The 16,329-nt window shown below is 34.4% G+C and overlaps 1 long non-coding RNA gene across 1 annotated transcript in view; it reads right to left on the reverse strand.

Moving 5' to 3' along the window:
* LOC118204835 (uncharacterized) overlaps positions 1-16,112 on the reverse strand; it is a 29,941-nt gene extending 13,829 nt beyond the window's left edge. The window contains exons 1-3 of the long non-coding RNA XR_015039519.1: positions 16,015-16,112; positions 11,559-11,603; positions 9,035-9,150 (exon numbers count right to left, since the gene is read on the reverse strand). This is a non-coding gene — a long non-coding RNA (uncharacterized LOC118204835). The remainder of the gene's footprint in view (positions 1-9,034; positions 9,151-11,558; positions 11,604-16,014) is intronic.
* Between the last annotated feature and the right edge of the window lie 217 nt (positions 16,113-16,329).

The raw sequence follows: 16,329 nt of genomic DNA on the forward strand, positions 1-16,329 counted from the left end.
CACTGGACTTGGCATACGCCATATCAAAATGGTTCCGTATAGACCACAGGCAAACATAGCAGAAAGAGTTAATAAAAATATTGTAAAAATAATTCGAAGTTATGTTAGCACACATCACAAGCGCTGGAATGGCTACATAAATGAGTTAGCTTATGCTTTAAGAACAGCAAATCACGATACTACGGGAAAAACTCCAGCAGAATTATTTTTAGGACAGAAGTTAATTACGCCGTTAGATAAATTATTCTTTGTGCAACAAAGAGAGCAAGAATTTAAAGAGAAAGATGTGCAAACACTTATTGACCAGGCGGTTAAAAGCTCGGATACGGCAAGAAATAGACAAAATTTATATTATGATAGAAAACGCCGTGAAGCAGATTTTAAAGTTGGGGATAAAGTGCTAAAGCGGAAATTTTCTTTATCAAGTGCCCCAGACAATTTCACTGCAAAGTTGGCTCCAAAATTTGAATTCCCTATGTAATTCAGGAAATCAAGGGAGTCGTACCTTAAGAACGAGAGAGGAAAAATCTGTAAAGCAAGTCCCGATTAGGTGAAAAAATATTATAATCAAAATGATTTTGAAATCCTTAAAAGTTTCTTGCAGGACTCAAGCGCAAAAGAAGTGGAAGGTCCAGAAGTAACGCCACCCGCACCCAAAAGCAGAGAACAGAAGAGGAACCTAGCCCTTCTACAAGTCATTTTAGGGTCCCGAAAAGAAGGAAAATGGTCAGACTCTAGCATTCAAGAAATGCAAGAAATCAACGCCGCCGCGTAAAGAATCTTTGGTAAATAGGAAAAGACCAGATGCAATTTTCCACTGTAGAAAGTCTGCGTCGAGGAAACTACTTCCAGGGCCAGATAGTCAGGAGCAAACAAGGCCGCCGTTCACGACAAGAAAAAGACGGAAGGAGGAACGAAAAGATTGGCACCAACAGAAGAAATTCAAGCAAGATTCCAGACCGGAGGCCGCCAAGACCAGCCGTCCAGGGGCAAAACGGAAAAGACAGGAACCCGAAGACTACCACCCCAAGAGGCCGGCGTACAGAGGGCGAAAAAGAAAAGTCACCATGGAGGAAACTATAAGAACCCAAAAGAGGAGATTGACGTCCATGAATTCCCTAACTTGGGATCAATTTTGCGAGAAGAGGATGTCGGAGTTCCAAGCATCGAAAAGTCAAAAATAAGTTAAAATCTCCTATAAATTTTTTCTTTTGTTCCGAAATGTTATGCGTAAATACGAAGTTCTAAGTTTTGACGGAATTCAATTTGTCTCGGTTGAGACTTAGTTTTGTTTTACTTTATTTAGCTAAGGCAAAAGCATTATTTTAAGTGTAAAATCTAGCAGCAAGCAGTTCCTGTTGGTCGAAAGACTGGTTCTGTTATGTTAAGCCAGAATTTGGCCGAAAGTAAAATAACTTCGTATTCTTGTATTAATGAAAAATTTAGTTTCAGTGCCGCCAGCTTGGCGAAGAAAGCGTGAAGTAAAATTTTATTTTTATCTTATTCATTTTATGGTAAATTGTAAAAATCATATGTATTAGAATTTTGTAAATATACGTAAATACTTGAAAGTTATGTAAAAGTAGAATTTAGTCTAGAAGCATAAAATTTTAGATGCTAAAAGTAAATACTCGAAAGAAATGAATTCAAATCTAAGTATTAAACAGTAGATAAAATCATGCTTTAGAGCGAAAGCCTGCATGTCTAAAGATGAATGAGGGGAATTAGAATGAATGTGTTTTGTAGGGTTCTCCACCTACATTTGAATTTTTAAGAATATTAAACATAGCTCATCGAGTTTCAGTATGTCGATTAAGGTTTGTCTATTTGGTCGTTGAATTCTAACAAATCATTGCGGTTAGGGAAAGTGTTGTAATACAAAAACACGAATATTCCCGTTTGACACCACACATGGTGGAGAACCAGGGTAAAGTTAAATTCATGTTTGAATACTTGAATGAATGTGAATTAAGCAGTTAATTAAGGAAAATAAAAGGATCGAAAACGAAAACTTTATCCAGTGTTAAGAAAGTGTAAATCATAATGTATTTAGAAGATACTGATACTTATTCCTTCCAGATGCTGGAAGGAAGAGAAAAGATTGATTGCTGAAGACCAGAAAGGATCCTGTAAGAAGAGATGGTAATTTTATGTATCTACAGAAATTATTGTAAATTTTGAGGAAACAGTTTGTTTTATGTAAACGGGGCTCTTGAGTTTTAGATCAGAATGTGGAAACTTTTTCAACAGGTCTTATCTAGGACCTGCTTCCAAGTTTACTAAATTCTGGCAGCGACAAATGTAGAGTTTATATTTATTTTAACTAACATTTATTTTAAGCTATCTTTCCTGTCAAGCCTTTACTTTCCCCTAGAATTGCCAATGCCAGAGTATGTAAATCGTAGTAGAACGCGCAGAGTATTCAAATTTTAGCAGAAGTAATTGAGTTTAAATAGAAGGGAAACGAGATTGAAGGTGTGCTTCTTGAATCACGAGCGTGAAGGTTGCTTGGTAGAAAGTTTAAGAACCGCGCGTTTCGGCCTGTGTGCCTATTTCGACAGTTCGTTGAATCTTTCAAATTCTTAATCAGAAAGTTTGCTGAATCTCAGCTTAGAATTTTAGAACGCGGTTAAGATAGTTACAATTATAGAGCCTCGTAGATAGTGACTTCGTTAGTTATGCATCCTGTCATTTATTTTTAGTTGTACTTTTCTATTTTTGTTTAACCTCCGGCTCAGCGTAGTTTGTGAGCGTCAAGCGAACGCAACTGTGATTTCTAAAGTGAAATAAAAAGGGAGTTAAACCCTTCTTAAGAGTCTGTGTAATTTCCAGTTCATAGCAGTCACTACTACTGTTGCTGACGAGTTGGGGCCTCCCAACATCACAAGATATTTCATATTTGAGAAACAAGCTCGAAAAGAGAACGTTAATGAGATTGATTGGTTCTCGCAATTAATTCCCTTATTACTTCACGATGTAGCCCAGTTAATAGTGAAAGAACCAGCGGATAAACGGGATGATTATCAGCATGTTAAGAAATTACTCATGCAGAGATTCAAGCTTGGGCACTAAAAACAAAATTTGAAGAACATTCTAGAAAAAAACGGAATGTTATGGGTTCATTTAGTGTATGAATTGAGAGTTTATTTAGAGAATTGGTTGGATTCAGTAGAAGTTCAAGATTTTGAAAGTCTTAAGGAACTTATGCTCACTGAGCAAATTAAGCGGCGAATCCCTCTAGAAATAAGAGAGCACTATTTAGACAATTGGGAAGAATTTAAAACAGCCTCCATTTTAGCAGAGAAATGCGACAAGTATGAGGCTTTGCGAAGAGATATGAGGAAGTTAGAACAGAGAGCGAGGTTAAAGAAACCATTTGAGAAAGATAGAGAGCGGTATATAAATTCTAACTGTAGTTATAATCAGAAAAGTAGTGGTCATCAAAGAATTAAATCAGAGGAGCATAGAAAAGTGGAGGCTCCTAAAAAAAGCAAGTTTTCAATGAAGCAGGTTTCGAGAAACAGCGGAAAATAAGGTGTTACCAATGTGGAAAGAACGAACATATCCGACCTAACTGTCCATCGCTGGAAAAGAATAAGGCTAATCTGGTGAATAATCTAGGAACGGAGAGTTTAGAAAAATGTTTTGAGCCGTATTTCAAGAAAGCAGTAATTAATGGGATAGAGAGAGAATATCTGAGAGATACTGGAGCTGGTATAGATCTGTGTAATAGTACTTGGATTAATACTAGTGACTTATTAGGGGAAACTGTATGGGTGAAACAGCCTTTGGACACAGAATGTAAATATTTACCTTTGTCGAAAGTCACCATTGAAGGTGATTTTGGTGTGGTCACCACAAAGGCAGCGGTTACTCCGGTAGAGTTAGATAAAGAGTACTATTTGTTAGGGAAAAACTGCACAGTTGATTGGGGAAATTAGGGAACGACCGGCTCTCTTGAATGCTGTGGAGACTCGTAGTTTAAATCTTTTTGTTGTATTTTTGCATGCGCGCAGGAGTTTAGAGAGAGCGAGTGCAAAAGACTTAGATTCCAGATCGGAAGAAACGAAAGAGATAGAAAATGAAAGGGCCGTCAATAATGAGCATTCGGAAGAAAGGAAGTTAACCAGTAATACGGAGGAGAACATTAAAATTCCAGACATCAGTTTAGAGGAAAGGGCTATCCTTGCGGATGTTTCGCCAGCAGAATTCTCGGAAGCAGAAGCAACAGAAACTCATGATAATGTTCAACACCAAACAAAATTTATTATATCGCATACTGAAGGAACACAAGATCTGCAGAATTCGATATTCGAAAAACCCACTTCTATCAAGACGTTTTCTTCTGAGAAATTGCTTCCAAATAACCTTGCTGTAAAAATGATGTTCAATTATAATGCTGAATCAAATGCATATGCTATATGGCGTGCAATGTATAAGGAGACATTACTAACCATTGGCGAGTTTTCTTTGGATGAACTGACAAATCATAAAGTCAGGAAAATGAAATTGGGACCTCATCCAAATATAGTTGTAAATGTTGAAGAGTGTCCTATCTCAGTGATTGATTATTCGTGATCAGATCTACGGACAGCAGGAACTTTAGCATATGAAGTATATGGAGGAGCCAATCCTTTTTATTCTGTGAAGTGTGGTTTGAAAAATGATTTTTGTAGCGTTTTGGAATTATATTTTTGTAGATTCAAAATTGTTTGCAATGTGTGTTTCTTATTCAAAATGGTAAGAATCAAATGTTTTGTGTTAAGTATTAGCATTTTGTAAAATTTGAGGAATGTACTTTGTATGAAGCAGACATTAGCAGTAGTTTAAATCTTTTTGTTGTATTTTTGCGGTTATGTTATCTAGAAATAAGTGCAGGGTAATGTAACTGGCTTCTCTATTATCACTTAAATGGTTACCACTTGTGTTTTGAAAGCAGTGGAAAGTATTTAGAATTTTTTCTTCCATAGTCAAGAAAAATTCCTTTATGAAGGGAGGAGTTGTGATAAGGCCGCATGAATCTACGACGAATGATTTCAAATTGCAAATTCAGAGTTCAATATACGTGATGAAATCACGGGACTAAATATAATTATTTAATTGTTATTAAAATAATATTAAGTTGTAAAAAAATAGTTATTAAAATAATATTAAATTGCTGGCAATGTTAAAAACGCAGGCTCGAGAGCCACGTATGGCTCTCGCACGATTGAGGTATAGAATTTGATTTTTAAAAAAGTTTAAGTTTCTCTCTTGTCGAATTGTATGTAGCCATTTTTCTAGCATTCAATAAATTTTTTATGCTGTGTTTTGTTTTCAACCTGATGTCGCAACCCAGGGTTTGCATAGCGGTTTCGGCCACTACACCACACCCCCAAGATCAGATCGATAATTTTATACTCAGCATGCCTAGGCGTTGTACGGACTGTATTGCATCGTCTGGAAGACATACAATGTATTAACAATCATACCAACCATGTAATATTGGTTTTTTGTAAATAGGTTTTTTTTTGTAATTTGTTCCAGGGAGAAAAAATCGCTATTTTTTTAATAATATCAAACATACAGCATCTTATTTTGCTCTTTACCTTTTGTTTAATAAATAAGCTTTACAAATGAGTCAAATTTGTTTTGCATCTAATTCTTTCTTTGCCTGATTTTGCATTATTCTTAATTTATGGACATGAGTGTATTATGGCACTTTATGACGTCTCTTTTCGACTTTCACCAGAGCATGTCTGTGATTGTCGACATACACCGGTGAGGGTCCGAATATACAAGAATGTAGTGAAATATTTGGTCTTTCACCGACGTATTTGGTTAATGTTGATATTCTCCGGTGAAAGTCGACATTCTCCAATTTCGGTCTTTCACGGTAACATATATAAGAAAAGGAACCCATTTTCCTCTCTAAACTTTTGAAAATCGCCAACGCTTAAAAGATGATAAACTGCGCCAAGGTAGTAACCCGCCTTTTAAAAAAAGATTCACTACAACTCTTAGGCAGTTCGCGTACGTAGAAACCGTTCTTTTCGATTGAGTTCAAATGACGGATCCGACAATTCAATGCGCATGAGCGGTTAATGTTGATGCGAATCAGGGTCCGTAGAAAGAGTCCCTCCTCAGTAATGCCTGATTTAAGGGCAACGGAGAACACTATTGATAAACTGTTTATCCTATAACGTGTTAGATGATGTTTTCAGTTCTTCTTTAACTGCTTAACTATGAATTGTACTGTATATAAGTATTTAAACATAATTACTTGGAATGCGAACGGATTGTATCGTAAAATCAACGAACTCAGGGAGTTTGTAAATGAGCACGCCCCCGACTTACTTTTCCTACAGGAACACAAGCTTGACCCAAAAATACCAATTAATGTTGCCAATTATAGCACCTACAGATCTAATAGAAGTGCCAATGCTTTACGACCAAGAGTAGGAGGAACAGCGCTCCTTATCAAACGCTGCATCCCCCATAATCATGTAACAATACCACAGCTTTCGGTCGTTGAGGCCACAGCTATCTGCATCACAACAGACACTAACATAACATACACGTTTGTTTCCACCTATATACCACCAATGGAATCAGGGCTGCTGTTCAGGCAGACCTTGAGAAGTAACTGACACTTGGAACACATATTGTCATAGGTGGAGACTTAAATGCACGACACCGCGCGTGGAACTGTTACACCTCAAATGCTACAGGCAAATTAATTTACAGTTTAGCCGTTCGGCTCGATTTAATATAGCAGGTCCAAAAAGCCCAACACTGTATGCTACTGGGTCAGCTGCAATAATTGACTTCTTCCTGCTCAGAAACTCCAGCAGTCCGCTGGATGTTTCTGTGCTGGATGAATTGTCAACTGATCATAATCCGGTCAGAATTATTCTGGACCTCAGCAGTTTTACTACAACAGACAGAAGAGCCTTTCGCACCGACTGGCAAATTTTTGCCAAAGCTCTAACCAACATTCAGTACATGATTCCAACGATACGTTCGGGGGATGACATTGATAGTTTGGTTAAGGAATTCACCTGCCAAGTTCAATCTGCTTATGAGAAAGCAAGGATAGAGGTTAAACCTGAGAAAGCCTTCAAACCATTAGAGTTACGTCTATTGTTAAAACAAAGGAATGCAACCAGAAGGCAATACCAGAGAACAAGGCACCCACAAGACAAACGACACTTCAATCAACTGTGTGAAGCAGTCAAGTCTCTTACAAACAAACTTGCACAAGATCGCTGGACCAGCTACCTGGGATCATTTTCCTGTGAGGATAGCTCATCATGGAAAGCTGTGAAAATGTATAAAAATGCTACAATTCCATTCCGCCCCTTAACGGGCCTCAAGGGATCCACTACACTGGAGCTGAGAAGGCAGAACTTTTAGGAAGGCATCTGGAATCTCAGTTCTGTATGAACAACATTTCAGACAACAACACAGATCAGCTTATTGCTGACTTTCATCACAATTACACAACAAGCCTATACACCGACAACATAATCTTAGTCATGCCGTCGGAGGTCTGCAGTTACATCAAAAGACTGAGAAAGAAAAATAGTCCTGGGTTGGATGGTATTTCCAATCAGATGATCAAGAATTTTCCACCAAAGACCATATGTTATTTCACCAAGCTGGCTAACTGCATCTTACAGTGGCAACACTTTCCGGCATGTTGGAAAACTGCTCAAATTACGCCAATACTGAAACCTCACAAACCAGCCACTGCACCTGAGTCCTATCGTCCTATCAGCCTCCTGAGCTCTGTCAGTAAACTAATGGAGGCAATAATACTGAGCAGATTGAATAAATATCTGGAGGAGCATAAGGTCATCATTCCATACCAATTCGGTTTTCATCAGAAGCACTCAACCACCCACCAGCTTTATAGAGTTATGGAGATAATCAGTGATGGCTTACAAAGAAGCAAAGTGACTGGAGGTCTGTTTCTAGACATTGCTAAGGCCTTCGACCGTGTGTGGCTAGATGCCCTCACATGCAAGTTACACAACCTGGGGTTACCAGGCTACATCACTAACACAATCAAATCCTACCTAACAGGTAGACACTTTGTCGTTCACGTTTCTGGCACATTATCCACCAGCCGCCCTATAAGGGCTGGCGTACCACAAGGGTCTTTTTTGGGCCCCACTCTATTCAACATTTATGTGAACGACATACCCACTACACCCAACACGACACTCGCAATGTATGCAGACGACACTGCGATCCTTACACAAAGCGCATTTGTTGGTTCAGCTATACAACACTTACAAGAACACATCCAGGCATTAGAGGCTTGGCTTGTCAAGTGAAGAATTAAGGTTAATGTTGAAAAAACATATGCTATATTGTTTACAACAAAAAAGAAATTTCCAGTCTGCCTGCAGATGTATGGAGAAAGCATCCCCTGGGTCAAGCAGGTCCCTTATCTTGGGGTGATCCTCACTAAATCTCTTACATGGAACCCACACATTTCAAATATTATCAAGAAGTTTCGAGCAAGTAAAGCCACACTCTTCCCTTTAATTGCTCGAAACAGCGTTCTATCTATAGATAACAAGTTGCTCATTTACAAATCTATGTTACGCCTCATTCTGAGTTATGCCTGCCCGGTATGGGCATACTCTTGTAAATCACTTAGAAAAAGACTGCAAGCAGCCCAGAATGGGGCAATTAGACAAATTTGCAATGTCCCTTGGTATGTTAGGAATAGACAGCTCCACAAGGAGCTAAAACTTGAGGAACTCAAGGATTATTACAGCCGCCTATCGCGGAATTTTTATGACAAGCAGGAGGCTATTGACAATACTGCGATAACTAAGTATAACTATGATGTAAATAATCCTATGAATATTAAGCGCCCGCGGGCCATTATGTGTGTTAACCTACCTTAATTTCTGTGTGTAATGACTGATTATTATTATACATATATAATCTACAAATTTCTGTACTGTTATTGTATTATATATTATTTTTTAGTATCATGCATGTTGTCAGTTTAGCGGCACCAAAGTAGCGCACTTACCTCTTTTGTTTTTCCATGTTTGTCTATGTTCTCTTTCCAGCTCTACCACTCGACAGCTTCTGTGCTTGACTGGCTTTCTATCCAGATTATTGCTTTAATTACCGTTAGGAGATATGCTGTCAAAAAATTATGTACCATTACCTGATAATTATGTATATCCACAACATTCTAAGATATGTTTATTAATGCATTCAGTTATAATTCACATATATTCGAAACTATACTATAATTTGTTCGATGAGGGGTAGGGTTAGTAATACCCAGGTACCCTGGTGTCTGGCACCACTTTAGATATGTATAGAAAGAGTCCGTTTCTTTCTAGGAACTTTGGATGCGAATAGCTCAAGGGGCTAATCGCACCCATGCGTGGTTAATGTTGGTGCGTATAGCACTAGCGTCTACATCCCAAAACGGCAGTCTACGAGAGAGGCGATTCTAGTATTTTCATCGGGGAGTAGGGAAGGTCTTGTGCATGCGCTCTTTCTAGTGCAAGAAAGTAAATACGGGATATTTCGCTGTTACTTTACGATCGCTATGTCTGAAAAACGTTTAATACAACAGCCCTTTTCAGGGCCAACTAAACGGCCGTTCTCAGAACCAGTGAATCCGATTGTTTGTGAAGAGTGTCAAACAACGTTTACGCAAAGAAAAAGTTTATATTCTCATATGCGAAACGTGCATTCTAAAGAACCTGATCTGATATGTAATCAGCTCTGTGGCATGTGTAATAGAAAGTTCCGGACTATATCGAACCTACATGATCATTTACAGGAGCATCATAGTATTTCGTTGAAATTCTTGGAATTCACACTATACTCCGAAGAAGAATTTATTGAGTGGAAAAAAAATTTGAAAAAGAAAATCAATCGTTCGTGCTAAAGAGTTCTTAAGAAAAAAAAAAAAAAAAGCACTTCAAAGCAAGAGGCTCTGTAAAATCTTGTTGTACCTGTCCTGCTATTATTAATGTATCGGCACAAACTGTTAATGAAATAACTGAAATAAAAGTTCTGTATCAGTCAGTACATGTTGGCCATGAACTGGAAGTAGGTAAGTTTACTCTGTCGAAAGAAGAAAAAACTAATCTTGCTTCCTCTCTTAATCTCGGGATACCTATGTCGAAGATTTTGGATGAAACAAGACAGAAATATTCTCCAACGAAACTATGCGGCCTCACTACTCGGAAGGATCTTCATAACATTAGGAAAGAATTCAGAATTGAGAAAAATGTAATGTTGCATGAAGATGATACCACATCTGTTAATTTAACTGTAAAAAAATTACAAGACAGTGAGTACAATCCAGTACTCATTTATAAACAGGTTGGAAAAGTATTGGAAGACTTTTCAGCCATCCAAAAAGAGGAATTTTTACTAGGATTCATGAATGAACCTCAGCAAATATTATTGGAACTATACGGTTCCGAATGTATAATGATTGACTCAACTCATGGGACAAATCAGTATGGGTTTCAACTCACTACTGTTATGGTGCATGATGAAAATTATGAAGGTTTGCCTATTGCAATACGTTTTTCAACAAGGACTGCCACTGATAGATTTATACCTTTTTTAGTGCAATTAAGAAAAGATTTCAAAACATGAAAACTAAAGTTTTCATGAGTGATGACACAAATTCTTACTACAATGCCTGGCAAGCCGTTTTTGAGGATAGCAGCATACATCTGCTTTGCACGTGGCACATAAACAAAAATTGGAACTTTCAAATAAATTCCAAAGTAAAAGATAAAGCTAATAAAGACAGTATCAAAATTGAATTAAAGAAAATACTAAGTGAAGTAGATTTAGTAACTTTTGAGAGACTGATGAGCAAATTTATTTGTACTTTTGAAGATAAGGAAAAGAGTTTCATTGAGTATTTTAAAACAAATTATGAAAAAAGGACTGAAAAATGGGCTTATTGTCATCGAGCAGGATTAGGCATCAATACGAACAGGAAAGTAGAACGTTGGTATCGCCAGTTAAAATATGAGGAGGCTGGTGGTACCATTATTAAAAGACTGGACAAGTCTTTAGCAATTATTACAAATGCCATTGCTAAAACGTTGCTATCTAGGATGATCTCTATGGAAAGAGGCAAGTTAACACCACGAATCATCTTAATACGTAAGAGACATAAAAACAGCCTAGAGATGGAAAACGAATATGATTTTCTTGATATAGGCAACAAGTGTACAGTTACAAAAGCTGTGCATTTTACTTTTTATACTTACGAAGTGGAAAAATCAATCCAAAGCTGCAATTGCCCAATTAAATGCGATGAGTGTCATATATGCATTCATTCAATGTCATGTACATGTGTTGACTTTAGTATTAGATTTGTGATTTGCAAACACATTCATTATGTTTGCACAAAATTGAAACAAGTTTCTTCTGTCGAAAACTTGCTGGAACCATCTGACGATGTAGCGACTCTTTACGGACAGCCTAGTGATGACAATCTCATTATTGAAATGAATGAAAATAAAGAGAGAAATCAGATTGAAAAAAATATTATAGTTCCTTACCTAATTCATTCCATTGAAATTATTGGAAAAAGCATTCCATTGAAACTAAAAAAAAAACAAAGAAAGTTCATTAATAAGAAAAGTTGAAAGTAAATTTTTTAACCTGAAAGCCAAACTTCTATTACCTATGAACTGTTTTTAAGAATGTGTAGGCTTTTGTCAAAAACCTTTTGAATGATTCCTATCATAATGAATTTTTGCAACAGTTAATGTAACTGTTTAAATAATTATAGTATATTTTTCTTTAAGATTGATGATTAGAGTTACTGAGACATGCTATTTAACTTTTGTAATAATAATTTTTTTTTCCTGTTTATAAAAGCTTTTAATGCAGATAGTATGTATCTGATTTTAAACTGATGGTTAAAATTTAGCGATTTAAATCAGGATTTTAATTACGTGATTTAAAAAAAATCATTCACTACACTGAAGTATCAAATAGCGTATTTAAAATATAATATATATATATATATAAGTTAATATCTTATTTTAATGCCTTTTAAGAAATTTTATGATCATGTATTAAAAAGATACTATATAAAAAAAATCACTGTTTTCAAAAAGGCTTTTAAAAGTAATAACATTATTACGATAGTTATTGAATATTTCATTAAATCATGTTCTGATATCAAGAATAATAATTAGGAAAATGATTAGGATGACAAAACAAAATCTTCATTTCATGAAATTTGAATATAAATATATTAATTTCAATTAAAAATACTTTTTTGTAAAATTTCCATTAATTTCACTGCTATTTCATTTATTTTATAAATCATTATTTTCATGGTTTCATTTCAATGAAAAAAACTCAGATTTAAATCAGCAATATTTAGTTTTATTTAAAAAATATTTTTAGCACTCTGACTACAAACTTGACTTTTATTTTAGTAACTAACTGTTTTAAATAATTAGAATAATAGTCATAGCTCTTTTCTCTGTTTCAAATAAAACTGGAAATTAATTAAATTATGGAATCATTTTTTCTTTAAATAAATAATTAATATTAAGTTTGTTATAGTAGTTGATAACATTTATTTTTTCTCCAACTATAAATTTTCCAGTAATCAGCAGTTTATTTTTCAAATAAGTGTTCCTTACATGAAGACTCGCAAAGGGTTTTTGTCAGAAATTTCGATGATGTTTCTTGACACTATTTTTTTATCTTAATTTTTGGTATTGTAATTCGAACTAATTAATCTGCATTTTGAAATAGGTTTGTGAGATTTTTGTTTTCATAGTTTTCCCACCATACATTTTTATTTTTACTGTCTTAAACTGTGCTTGATTGTTAGTTTAATATTGGATTCATGCAGTCTTTAAAAGTCCGTAGGTTTTTTGGAAATGATTTTTGGTCCTTAAAAGTCATTAATTTAGTCTAAAATGAGTGTGAAAGGTTCTTAATTTTATTCCTCTGACATTTTTTTTAATGACTGCCATTTTGAGTTTCAATTAACATTTAGGAGGAATATTTTTGCAATGCATTGACAAATATATATTTGATGAGTTAACATTTGAATGCTTTTGACATTATCTAGTGCTAAATTTGGCGATTTTAAGATCAATCAGTTTGTGTGGAAATTTTTTTTGGAGATTTGCAAAATTTTGACAGTTTTTCGATCAAATTAACATTAATAATATATTAAAATTATATTTAAGAAATAACATTAAAATAAAACATTGTTATTTTCTCCTGCCATAATTTAAAGTGACAGTACATTCCATTTTGGTAACTTTGGAATATTTTGACTCTGAAAAATAAGATAATAAATGCTATAAAGCACAGTTTTCGAAACACTTCTTAGGATAAATAAAAATGCTACTGTAATTATTTAAAAATTAATTTCATTTATGTTCTTTTATATCTTTTCATGATAAGAGTTTTTTCCCGTGTAATTGTTTCAGATGTATATCAGTTTTCTCTTGAAAATTCATTTTACACTTTTCAGATTTTTTGTTTTTCATAAATCTTCTTTTTGCTGTTACAAGGGTGGTTGTAATAATTTTTCTTGATTTTAGACCTTTCACCTCAGAAGGTTTAAAAACAACATTTATACACCTACAGTTTTCAGAAAATGTGATGAAATGAAAAGTTTCTAGCACATAATGGATGTGTTTTGTAGGAAATTTGTGATTAATTTCTCATCTTTTGGAGAATTTTTAGAAGAGTGAAAACAAAATTAGGTGAATATTTTCCTTTTGATCCCAGAAGTCTTTCACGTTAGACATAAGCATTGAAGAAAGCAAAGAAATTTAAAACTGACAATTTAAGATTCATCATATATGTCTTAGTGCACCATATATACCTCAGTTCCTGCCCTAAATTCTAACATTATCCCTAAATTTTATTGCTCAGTGCTTCACTAAATTTAAAAATTCTGCCACTCTGGTTGCTGCACCAGTTTTGACCTAATATAATTTCATATTTATTTTCATTATTCATATTGTTAAAGAAACAAATTAATTTCTTCTATACATTCTGAGTACAAGCAGTTCTGTAGAATAACAAAAATCTTTAATTAATTCTGAAATGGAAATAAAATTCATTGAAAATGAAATTGATGTTACAAAGAGAGAAAAATTTATTCTTCGCAGGTAAGATATTTAAACATTAACTGATTAGGAGACAAAGCAAAGACTAGTGAGAACCTTGATTTGTTTATTGAAACAAATAAAGAGAAGGAACTGATGTAAATTAAAAATATCTGGAAAATATAAAAATATCTGGAAAATATTGGATTCATGCAGTCTTTAAAAGTCCGTAGGTTTTTTGGAAATGATTTTTGGTCCTTAAAAGTCCTTAATTTAAGAAGACACATAAACATTTTGTTATTTGTTGTTGCTACAAGACATAAATGTTTTGCAGATTTTAATGTAATTGATTATTTATATTTCAATTAATTAATGATTTTAATAATTAATAATACTAGTATCATTTTAAAATCAATATCATAAATTATAACTTGTTAAATTTTCTTGATGCTTTTTTAGTGGATATGTTTTAGAAGTTAAAAAAGAGAATTGTAACCATATAAGGTATTTCTCGAAACCTTCGTGGTGTAGGGCAGTGGTGCGCAAACTAGGGGTCGCCAGAAGTTATTTGGGGGTCACCAAATTTTTATGAAATGCATTATGCCTGCATGCTGCATACCATACAGTGTACATATAAAGAGTGAAGCGACGTCACTCACTGTTTAATTGCAATTTCATGCTGTCCGCTCTTTCTTTGACCGTAATGCGTAATGTATGTAAAGGCCCGTCCACACGAGTACGCTCGAAACGTAGCTGACGAACGCGCTTTTACGTTACCAGCGTAAAAGCGTCCAAACGAGTACGCTTGCGAAGAGTGCGTTTAACCAATAGAATTATTTTGCGCAAAAATCACGTGATGCTGTAATATAGCGTCAACAGAGCTGTATCTTATTACTTCGCTGTTCTTCTGTATGTTTTGCGGCAAGTTGTTCGAATCAGATGATTTTTTTTATAGCTGAAACTTTACTATTATGTGCAATTATTAAGCAGAGGCAAAACCGCAAAAAATGGCAAGAATGAATCCGAAAGATTTATTTAGAGCGACCTGTTCAAAGAGATTTTTTTTTTTAGTGCCTTGTTTGCGAAAGGAATATCTGGAATTATTAAATTCCTACTATTTGTTCACACTCTCCCTATATCCTGTTCAAATTTTCAGTACATAAAATGCTTTTAATTCATCCACTCAAGTTCAAATACAATTTTTTAAACTTGCAGTGAATGACACTTGATGTTAATACAGCTTTTTCACATATTAATTTTTTTTTAATTTTCAATTAAAAAAAATTATGTTTGTATTTTTATTTATTTATTTATTTATTTTTGCATTTTTAAACTTTTCTTTGTGGACCTAAGTAGGAATTGACTTAATTTTTTTTTTGGGGGGGGGTATATTACTTGTTTTTTAATTCCTTCAGGATGAGTATCGACCAGTTTGACAGACTTGCAGATTCTATATCGTATGAAAATTAGGATTTATAAAATTGGTTTGGAATACAGTATATAAAGAGAGTTAAATTACTTAATTCTCTTTATATACACCATCCACCATATAATAAAACCAACTTCATATTTTTTTAACTCGCTCTCCCTTGGTCTTTTGTTTTTCTTTTTATTTATTTTTGAATTTAGAATGAGGTTCAAACTTTGGACAGTTAATGAGAAATTATGTGCATGATAAAATATGCAATAAAGTAAAAATAAAGAGAGAATTTATAGGTGATATATGATAAAGAAATGCAGATATATTTTTACGTAAGGATTTCTATTTGCATTGCACATTTTTAAACTAAATTAAAAACAATAATAATAATAATGAATAAAATAAGAAATGAAAACAATAATAATAGATAAAATAAGAATATAATGATTCATGATTAAATATAAGAAACACGTTTCAAAATGAGAAAAGATAATTGAATTATACCGTCTACGGCTGAGTTCGAACTTGCCACCTTTCCATTCCTCCGCTACCAAAGCAGCGCGCTGACCCCTCAGCTATCTGTGATAGCTCCGTGGTTTGTGACACGGAGTATAAACACGTGTCTGTGTACTCCGTGGTTTGTGAAAAATAATGTAACAAGTAGAAGTCGCTGCAAAGGTAATTTAATTAAACTTCAATAAATGATTGCTGTATGACACAAGTTGTAACTTTCCTCCAAAATTTCGTAATTGTATTTATTGTATACTCTTTCACAGTCAACTGCTTTATTTTAGAAGTTATTATATTGCTGAAGTTAGT

This window comes from Stegodyphus dumicola, chromosome 1, assembly GCF_044657685.1.
Source record: "Stegodyphus dumicola isolate Sdum_Otavi_A_Nest chromosome 1, ASM4465768v1".
Classification (NCBI taxonomy): Eukaryota; Metazoa; Arthropoda; class Arachnida; order Araneae; family Eresidae; genus Stegodyphus; species Stegodyphus dumicola.